Below are 11,581 nucleotides of genomic sequence, written 5' to 3'. Positions count from 1 at the left end.
CTTCCTTATCGTTGGATATCCTATACCAATTTGTAAAAACTTTCATTTATTCCATATTGCCATACGGAGTGGAAACATGGACTCTCGGAATCACAAGTATGAGACGTGTAGAAGCCTTTGAGATGTGAGTTTTTCGAAGGATGCTGAAGATCTCTCGGACAGAGCACAGAGCAGACATTTTTATGATGAAAAAATACATAAAACTAAATTTAAAAAAAAATTAACAAATTAAAAATAGAAATGAAATAAAAATAAACAAACTTGTTCTTAAATATATAAATTTGACTTCTGTTTATTTTCATATCCTTTTGCCATCTCATACGTCGGATTAAGTTATAGACGGCCCGTTATTATATATTATTATAAATTACTTATTTCAAAGTTGTGATCCATAAATTTTGTCATAATAACTATTTAAAATAAAAAAGCTATTTTTTTATATTCTCTTTAAACTTTTATTTTATTCTCTCTGCAGTAATTATTTTGCGCTCCTCGTAGTAAAGAGTCGCTTCAAATTTTCACCTAAAAAATAGAATAAACGTCTATATTTCTTTCTGTCTTACGCTTACGCAGGAGCAACTCGACCAACACTATGTTATGAGCTGTATGACACTTACCCTTGCACCTCTTGGTCACACAAGTCAACAAAAGACAATTCGAGTCCTTCGCAATTGAAATTTTGAAGTACCTATTGATAACTAACATTTTTGTTCTATGTAGAAGTAACAAAGGTAAATGAAGAAAAAATTTCCTTTCACATTGTTGGAAGTATGAATTAATATATTTTAGTGAAATTCAAAATACCAGCAACTCTTTCCGAATTTGGATTATTCATTGGGATTATCAAATCTTAGTGGTGTTCAAGCATTTTATGGTCTTTACCTGCCATGGGATGCAAATAGTCCAGTAATCAGTTTACAAATCTCTCCAGATCTATTTCAAAATCCTATTTTTATTGCGGTAATCAATTTGTACTAGCTATGAGTGTATTTATGGTAATTGCTGATTAGTTTACGTGTATACAATAGCTTACATTTACTTAGAATGCTTAGAATACAAATTCGGACAAAATCAGCTTATATTAAAAACTTAATATTGTAGAACTATACATTTAAAAATGAAAACACGATTTCTCAAGTATATCTTTATTTACACAAATTTGTCAGATCTATGAGATACTTGAATAGTATAAAATACAAAAGTTACACAAACATTAATATCTGTGAATAATGTGATTATGTAATTTGATTTTGGAATGAAATCACTATTTCTGGCAAATACCATTCACACATCTTAGTCCATCCTCACATGTCGTCTCTATATAGTCTCCGCAGATACCGCCTTCATCTGCAAAAATGGTAAATTTTAGTGGGAGTAAATTATAAATATTTAAAAAAAGCAGAGAAAATGTTAGGATGCTTCGATTTTTATTTTGCATTTGTCATTTGAGAAATTAATTTCTGCCTTCCATCATTTAACTTGAATGATTATGCAGATCTTATTTTAAATCAATGTTCGTTAAATAGTATAAGAATTAACAATACTTTCTTTAAGCATAAGTTTAAATACAAATATAAATTTAAAAACAGTAAAGAACAAAATCAAAACTAAATTATATTTTCACTAATAGAAAACAATAACACCGAGGGAAGCTGGAAAAATCAAAAGTAACATAATTAACGCAACAATAGAATCACTTATAGGAGAAAAGGAACTGAAACTAACATATCAAAAAAGAAAACCTCATGGTTTAGAGAGGAAGTCAAGACAAAATGTGAAGAAAATAACAAAGAATTTTTACAATACAGTACACACAAAACAAAACAGACATACAACCACTATAAATACTGGCAGAGCTTCTCAAAATAGATGGAACTCTATTCTTCGAGAATTCTTCGAAACAAAAAAAATATGGAGAATGTTCAGAGGACAAAGAAAAGAGACGAGCAAGCTAATAAAAACGAAACACATTCATAGGGAAACATGGATAGACTACTTTCCATTACTATTTGCTAAAGGTGACGATAATGAACCATCAACATTAGAAGTGGCGAAAAACGAAGACATAAACGTTGAATAGGAATAGGTAAAGGAAGCATTAAGGAAATTAAGGACAAGTCCGAATACAGAATCTACTTCTAAAGTACGGAGAACTACTAGATAGATAGATATGACCAAACAACTATTAAGGCTAATCCAAAAAATAATAGAACAAACCAGAATATTATAAGAATGGAGATCAAGCAAACTAATACCTCTCTACAAAAAAGGAGACAAATCGAAAACCGAGGATTACAGAGGAATTAATTTATTAAACACAACACTAAAATTTACAACCAAACTGATAACAAATAAACGGAATGAAGTTATATTCCTAACAGAAGAACAACAAACGTTTAGTTCGGAAAGATCATACACCGACGCTATATTTATTATGAGGCAAGAGAAATTCTTAGAATACAGAAAACCGGCATATTTATGTTGTGTGGACCTTAAAAAGGAATTTGACAGGTTTAAATTCTTCTTTTTGTTTTTATGTAAACATGATTCTGTCTTAATGTGCCTCCAGTAAGTTGTTCCATCGTTTTCCTCGTCTTTCTATTGGTGAATTCTACTTGCATCTAAGTTGTATATCTGTACTTCTAGATCTGTCCCGTAGTGTTTTTGTTTTCGTCTTCGGCTTTTTCCCACTATAAGTTCGTCGTTTTCGGTCTCCACAGCACTCTATTTTCCTAGTCACCTTCTCTGAGGTCTCTATCTATCATAGCATTTTCTAATATGCTTTCCATCTTGTAGCAGATCTTTCTCCCCGTCTTCTTTCGGGAGGGTCATAGTCTGCAAGGTTCTATGTTCCAACTTTTTTGTAATTGAGCTTCCATTCTGTTTCATTTATCCTCTGTTCTTATTCTATCCGCTATAGTGTTTTGTAGACATCTTCTCATAAAGGCCAGTTCAACTGTTCTTATTTTATTTCTTTTTTATTAATGTTCTCATTGGCCATACTTCCGCTCCATATAGGGTAATATTCATCACTATGCTCTGAAGGATTCTTTTTTTTTTTTTGTTTTCTTTGATTAGAGTGCTGTTCCATATCACTCCATGGTGAGTGTCTTTCATATCATCTCGGCTTATCATTGACCCTAAATACTTAAAAGCCTTACAAACTCTTAATAGTCTCTTCTTCTAAACTTAAGTAGTGTTTTACCATCAAGTGTTTTTATTTCTGCTGTTTCTAACAACCTTTTTGTTTTCTCTGTGTCAGGTCGTATTTCTGACGCGTATGTCATTATTGGTCTGACGACAGATTTGTAAATTCTGCCTTTCGTTTCTTTCCCGATATTTTTATTTCTCAATATAGTTTCATTTCCTCTATTCACTTGATCTTCCACGTCTGTTTCGAGCTTTCCGTAACTGGATAATGTGATGCCTAGATATTTAAACTCCATCACTTGTTCTATTATCTGACATTCCAGCTCCAATTTACATCTTAGTAAATTTGCTATTATTCCCATGCATTTTGTCTTCTTTTGGAGAAATTAACATGTTGAATTTTCTGGCAGTTATATTAAATTGGTGCAGCGTACGTTGTAAATCAGCTTCACTTTGAGAGAGTAGTATTGTGTAGTCTGCATAGCAGATTATTTTAAGCTGTTTTTCTCGTAAATCGTATATTTCGTATCCTTTTTTGGTTTTACATTTTTTATTATTTCATCCATAATTAGGAGAAACAATAGAGAACTCAGGGATTCTTTCTTTCTTATATCGCTGCCAGCTTCCATGGGGTCAGTAAGTTCTTCTTCTTCTTTTACTAATTGTGTTGTTTAGATAGATATTTTCGATCTTTTTGATTATTTCTAAAGGTATCTCTCTTGAGTATAATAAGTGGATAGCGTCCTTTAATTTTACCCGGTCGAATTTCTTCTTAAGGCCCACAAAACATAGATATGCCGGTTTGTTGTATTCGAATGATTTCTCTTGCACTTACCTCATTATAAATATAGCGCCGGTGCATGATCTTCCCGACCTAAAACTAGTTGTTCTTACTTTGTGGTTAGTGTTGTGTGTAATAAATTAATTCGTCAGTAATTTTCCGGGTTCGATGTGTTTCCTTTTTTAAAGAAGCGGTATTAGGATGCTTGGTCTCTATTATTGAGGAATTTTGTTTTGTTCTATTATTTTTTGGATTAGTTTTAGTAATTGTTTATTCAGATCTGATCTGTGAAAAACACAATAAAAGTAAAAATAGAACAAAAACTAACTAGACCCAATTGAAGTTGGCAATGGAATAAGACAGACTTAATGTAAAGATGGCTGCGAAATATTCGAGACTGGACAAACATGGCCATAGACGAATTTTTCCACTTTGCAAAAGACAGAGAAACTTTTAGAAATGTGGTTGCCAACCTCCGTTAATGGGGACGGCATAGGAAGAAGAAGAATGTAGAGATGATTTACAAGGTAGGTTGCACCGAATGTTGCACATTTAATATAACATTTTTAATGGAGTATTGGAGTAACGGAGTTTAAATGCATAGCCCTCACACTATTTAGCTACGGAAAGCTTGAAACAAAACAAAACAAAACTTGAAACAGTGAAAACAAAAAGAATACTAGAAACTGCAGAGATAAAAACCCATAGAAAAAGTGATGGTAAGGTACTATCGGACTGAGGTAAAAGTACAGATATACGACGAAGATCCAAGATTAAGAACATTAAGGAATGGGTAAGAAATGGACGAGTAGAATGGAACTAACATATAAGCCGAATGACAACCAATAGAGTAGTAAAGACGGCAAGAGACTATTCCCCAATAGGAAGATCATCAGTAGGAAAACCACGAAAACGATGGAACCACAACTTACTGGAGGCACATTGAAATCTTTTTTATTTTTTAATCCCTGGTACGTTGATTAACAACATTTAGGGCTGAAATTAACCAATCTTAAAAAAAAGTTTTTGACAGCAGGAGATTTCTAAACAAAGAGTACTTTGCGTTCCGACTAGAGCAAAAAGGAGTGAGGATAACCGACCGAAGTTGCCAGCCGCGCTGTTCAAAAAATCCAACACAGTTTTTATCTAGATTTATCTAGAGTTATACGGGACCAAACTTGCTATTTCTTTTCTTAAGTGTGCTACAACTTTAAAATAATAACATTTATCGTATTTTCATTGCAAAATTCTCCAAAACAAAGCAGCTAATAACTACGGTATGTACAAATCATTTCTTAAGTAACCTTTGTTTTGTTATTTTTTTATTTATTTATTTAAAATATATTTATTATATTAAACAAATGTTATTTATAAACATTATTAAATTGTTATTAATAAACAATTTATTCATATACTCTTATTCAATTTAAACAAATCAGTTTTTTTAGTAATAAAAAATTATTGTTAGAGGATATTATGGGAAATTATAACTTCTTAAATTTTTAATCTTGAATCTTGAATTTGCCTCTCATATTTGTTCTAGTCTGGGTAGTATGGGCACACTGGCTAGGAAAAATATTCTGATTTCATATTTTTGCACAATGTTACTTAAAATACTCCTCTTATAATAAAAATGCATGTTGCCAAGAGAAAATGATGATCAAAAATGCTTCGAAATTTTTTTTAAACAAATTATAAAATTATCCCAAAATTATAAGAAAATAGGCATGAAATTGAAATCTGCTGAACATCTGGCAACTAGTGTTTTCAAGGTTTTGACAATATTGCCAAGTTTATTTGCTAATCTACCAAAGGCCAATTATAATTTTTTTTTTCTAATAACTAACTGCAACTAATATCAAAAGAAACAAATATTAATTCGTTCGTGTTTTATATAAATTTAAAAAATACCCGATTTATTAAAATAATATAATAAAAATGTACTGTTTCAAAGCATATTTGAGGCATAAAACATATACATAATAAGAACATGGCAATACCGCAAACACAAATTTGGCGGATTATTTGTAGCTAACTTCATTGGCACTTTCTCCATACTTTTGCAGGCAAATTAAATTAAATTATTAATTAATAAAAGTATGTAAATACTAGCGTTTGTAAATGATGTTAGACATAATCGCAAGGTCAAGAAGGAACATGATAAAGGCATTCAATCAAATAGAACGAGCTGCACAAAATAGTGGCCTTAAAATCAGACCAAAACAAAATATATACATGCATGCAAGTAAAAACGCAGAAATAAGTTAGCTACAAATGCTAAGAATAGCAGAATACAACATTGTTAATAAATGTTACTAAGGCTAATATCATATAACGTAAAATTAGGTAGGGTAAGCGATACAGTTGTTGGCCTCCATACAGTAATTGGCCGTTTCACATTTAATATGTATTATTAAGAATTTCCACTATACCGCAGATCTGGCAACCCCTATTTCAACTTCGGCAATTTTCCTTGCAACCGTCGCCGAAGGAACAGTTCTCAGTTTATTGATAACATTTACAGGAACGTGTTCTATGTCGAAGGCTGTTGTGTATCAGTGAAATTTGTGCAATTTTTAGTGAATCAGGTAAGCGAGGAACATTTAATATCATCCTTTTAACGTAATATGTAAGGTAGTATACTTGAAACAATTGTTAATTTTAAGAAACATTATAATAAACTATTAGAAGAGCTCGTATTATTATGTAAAATTTGGCGCGAAATTGTTTATTTATCGGGCCAATAACTAATCCGTAATAAGAACACAAAATGCAGTAATTGGCCACCCGGTCAACAACTGTATTTTTACTTTACAGTTTAACAGTACGTGCGGATAATAATTAAGCATTAAATGCACATTTTAAACAGTTTTTTTTGCAATATTTTTGTTCAGAAATTTATTTAAACAGTAGTTGGCCGGGGCCAATAACTATAATAAAACAGGGGCTAATCACTATAATATGCTCTGTTTTCTATTAGCTACCTATTTACATTTACAAAATCAACGTTTTGAACAAATATATTTTTTCAATCAACGCTTTAAGTTCGTATATACAGACGTTTACTAAATGTTTTATTTTTGTTTCAGAATGCCTAAAACGTCTGAAAATGAGAATTATGTTAAAAAATATACAGAACAAAATTTACAAAAAGCGATCGAAGCTGTAAGAAAAGGATTGCCAAAAAGAGAGGCGTGCAGACGATATAAAGTACCAAGAGTCACTTTGCAGTTTCGACTAAGTGAAAAATTTGTAAAAAAATCACACGGTCCTCTTCCTGTCTTATTGTTTGAAAAAGAAAAACGATTAGTGGAGTGGATACTCGATTGCCACCGCAAAGAATTTCCAAGAAGATCCGAAGATATCCAAGTATCAGTAAAACAGTTCCTAGATGAATCATCTCGTGAAAATCCTTTTGTCGACAACTACCCTGGAACTGGTTGGTATAAAGCATTTTTTAACTTTGCCCCCAAAACAAAAAGGTATTAGCACCCAGGGGTGCCAAAAACGTGTACGAGGTGGACTGTGGAAAATCTAAAACTAACATTACGGTTCTATTTACATTTAATGCTTCTGGATTAACTACTCCACCGCTAGTCATATATCCGTACAAGCGACTCCCAAGTGAAATAGCAGACTCTATTCCAGAAGGATTTACTATTACCTGCAGTGATTCAGGCTGGATGAAGACTGAAATCTTTTTTGGATAGCTAATTGTTTTTACCCTTTTGTCAAGAAACAAAATATAAAATTTCCAATTATTTTATACGTTGATGGGCATAAAACCCATTTGGACAAAAAATTAAGCGATCTTTGTGCAAAACTTAAAATAATTCTAATTGCACTTTATCCAAATGCTACTCGTGTTCTTCAACCAGCTGATGTGTCAACATTTAAGCCCCTAAAAGATGGTTGGAGAAAAGGAGTCATAGCCTGGCGTAGAACTCATCCCGACGCAGATCTAACCAGAAAGGAATTTGCGCCTTTGCTCAAGTGTGTTCTGGATAAAACAATAAAGCCTGAGATAATTGTTAATGGTTTCAGAGCTTGTGGACTTTACCCCTGGGATCCTAATTTAATTGACTTTTCAAAGTGTTTAGGAAAAAATAAGGGTGAGGAAAATATCAACAGTAAAACTGATGAAATAAACAGTATAGGAACTTTTGACAGGAAGAAGTTTGAAGAAATAGTGGGCAAACAAATAATAGATTCATTTAAATTGGGACCTACTTTGGATCCGGATAGTGATCGTTTTATTATTTACAAACTGTGGAAGCAATTTAATTTAGAAATTTCTCGGACACATCCTCCTGAAAACAATGACGATGTTTTATATGATGAGATGTGGAGTATACGGGATAATGCTGTGATTGCTAATAGCAACAGTCAACTTATGCCAAATTCCGACAAAATATTAACAGAAGTGATAGAGCAACAAGAAATTCCACAAGACGATAACATCATAGATATAATGAATATTCCTATTATATTTAATAGTGATGAACTAGAAACCTCTAATACAGTACCTGAACCGGATGGTACAATTGCTAATTATTTACAATATTTTAATACACCAGAAAGGAAAGGTGTGAAACAGGCCGATAGTTCCCAGAAACCTAGGACAACAAAGAAAAAGAAAAACAAAGAAAAATCGAGGAACAAAAAAACAAAAGACGAGAAAGAGAAAATAATAAACAGAAGAGAGAAGCCGAAAAACAAGAAAACAAAAGCCGAGAAAAAGAAGAGAGAAGCTGAAAAACTTGATAAGAAAATCAAAAGTTTAAAAAACAGAAACAAAACAAAATACAAAAAAATAAAAGAAAGATGAAAAATGATTTAAATGAAAGCAGTAAAGTTCACATTTATCAGATATTAAAAGATCTGTGCTCTGAACTAAGTAAAATTGAAAAAGTAAAAAGAAACTTGTCTTTTCATTCTGTAGAATCTAGCATATCCAAAATTGCGACTCCAAATGTAAATTCATTATCTTATCAGTCTTTTGACAACGAGCCTTTAAATAGTGGTTTGTGTTTTTCATGTGTACTTAATATAAATTTGACATTACTTGGCATCAAATGTAATTCTTGTACTAGGTCTTATCACCTTAAATGTATCGAGAAACATGCGTTGCACAAATCAAACGTTAATATTTTTACATGCAAAACTAGTTTAAATAATGCTAAACATATAAAAAATTTACCTTTTTAATTTAAGTCATTAAAAGGATAAACTGAAACTTTAAGCTAACCGCACGTAGATTGGTAGGTACCTACTTCATCTTTGATTTAAAAAACTAGGGTTAAAAAAAAGAAAGTTAGGGTTTGGTGCATTTCAGTTAGGTGTGTAAAATTTTTTAAGAATTTCATTTGTTCTGTTTAGCTTTGGTATCGATAATATTATTAATAAAACTTCAATAATTAGACATTTTGTTTGTATTTTCTTCAACCTAACAATTATATCGATAGGGCCAATAACTATAATATTTGGTGGCCAATATCTATATTTATGGGGCCAATAACTGTCAAACATGCATTACTTTATAAAAGATGTTTTTTTTCTATTTTATAAATGAAAATCAAAAATAAGCGATATGAGATGTAGAAACTCTATAAACTTGTCTAGAGTTTGATCTAATATTTTTGTTGCTAAACAATAATTATACTTTTTATAGCTTCTTTAAGAGAAATAATGGCTTAAGAGGCCAATAACTATATCGCTTACCCTAACTAAGATAATATAACGTCACAAGAACAACAAAATGCCAAATATACAAAACCCTAACATACCGGTACTCACATATAGTTCAGAAACATGGACACTCTCTACACTCTCTTAAAGTGAGGAAATATTATTAGCAACCTTTGAAGGAAAAATCTTGCGACCAATATATAAAGGCACAAAAGAAAATTAAATTTGCCGAAGAAGATACAACTTTGAACTAAACAAAATATACCAGGATCCGCAAATCGTAACATTCATTAAAATAGGACAACTGCATTGGATGGGGCATGTGGAAAGAATGGAAGAAGGCGAAGTACCAAATAAAATAAGCAAACCATGTCAGAAGGAAAAAGAACAAGAGGAAGACCGAAGCTGAGATACATAGAACAAATAGAAAATGATATCACAACTTTAAAAATAAAAAATTGAAACAAAAAATCACGAAAAAGATCAGAATGGAGAAGAATCCTGGAAAAGGCTAAGACTCAAAAAGGGTTGTCTTGTAGAGCCAGTGATGATCATGATAACTATGACATGAGTGAAAAATAAAATTCATATTAACCAAGCTTCATCGAAAAGGTTGAAGTTGATAAAAACAGATATTAAATTGTTTGTTTTAATTATTTATGAAAAAACTATACGTGATAGAATCTTTTAAATACTTTTACCAATATAGTGTACAAAAACTTATCAAATTTAGTTGTTTTAAAAGACAAATATTTTATAAATGACATTATTATATACACAAAAATGTGTTACTTTTCTTACGTAAAAAAACAGTTATTTTTACTTACAGCTAATTAAGCAGCATATGTCACAGCAACCACATTTTACTTTTTTAAAACCCGCACCACAATTTAATTCTGTGCACTGGTCGTTCTCGCAGTCGTAAGCGACACATCCTTGTTGCAAACAAGAACGGCATAGACCTACCACGGTTAACAGAACCAAAACGAAGATCAATTTTGAGTTCATCCTGATGGAAAATCACGTTACCTACCGCAAATGATGAGTTTATCTACTCTACTTACTAGAATTGACTGCAAAGGCAAAAAGGTAGTTATGGGTTCAGCTACCTGACAGGGTAGGGCTGTAAAAACAGTGGTTTTATAAATATACGAGCTCGAATAATTTTAAAAAGTAATAGTTTTTTGTGTACATTAATCAACTGTTTTTTAAAGAACCCAGTAACCTAACCTAACCTAACCTAACTAGTAAGTTTCATCAGGATACATACACAGTAATAAAAAGTGTGGATATGTAACATTTTTTTAACAAAAACTAGTTTTAACCAAGGACTGGTTTCACAATTAATGATTAGTCAAAGAGGTGAAGTATCCCTTGCCAAGAAAATAATTGACAAACGTATCATATTTACCAATTCAGTTTGATCGGGTTAAATCTTGATGTTCAATTCTCTTGTGTTGGTACGAAATTATGGACATTACTCGGTACTGATTATTTGGGCATATACAAGTTCGCTACAGCGGTCAGATTTTAATACCCTACAGAAAAAAGTCACATGTAAATTCATTTCAACTATTATATTTCTTAGAAATGATAGTTTAATACTGTCTTTAGTAGGTACACAAATACATAGAGAATGTTGTCTCCATAAATCAGGTACTTTGATACATTTTATTAATAAAATTTTTAATTAATATTTCTCAAACTTTGTAGTTACGTAAATACAAAACTACTTACTTAAAATTTTATAACGATATTATGACTAAAGTATTATGATGTTAGAGCTCATATTCCCTTGTTCAGTATTTGATTGGGTTCATTAGTGTCAGAAATTACAAGTGATATAGTTCTTAGAAAAGATTGGTAATTAGTATTCGACCTGAAATTGTATGATAAGAAATAGGAGTGGTGCGTATCTCAATATTATTTTGAATGTTTTTAGTCCATCATGGAGAAATTTGA

The 11,581-nt window shown here is 31.5% G+C and overlaps 1 long non-coding RNA gene across 1 annotated transcript; it reads right to left on the bottom strand.

Moving 5' to 3' along the window:
• Positions 1–1,129: 1,129 nt before the first annotated feature.
• On the bottom strand, positions 1,130–11,161 carry LOC140432709 (uncharacterized). The gene is made up of 2 exons (XR_011949834.1): positions 10,447–11,161; positions 1,130–1,347 (listed from the first exon to the last, which is right to left on the bottom strand). It is a non-coding gene; the product is annotated as an uncharacterized lncRNA (long non-coding RNA).
• Between the last annotated feature and the right edge of the window lie 420 nt (positions 11,162–11,581).

Source organism: Diabrotica undecimpunctata, chromosome 1, assembly GCF_040954645.1.
Source record: "Diabrotica undecimpunctata isolate CICGRU chromosome 1, icDiaUnde3, whole genome shotgun sequence".
Lineage (NCBI taxonomy): Eukaryota > Metazoa > Arthropoda > Insecta > Coleoptera > Chrysomelidae > Diabrotica > Diabrotica undecimpunctata.
Note: the sequence above shows the minus strand (reverse complement) of the source record. Positions and strands in the feature narration are given on the sequence as shown.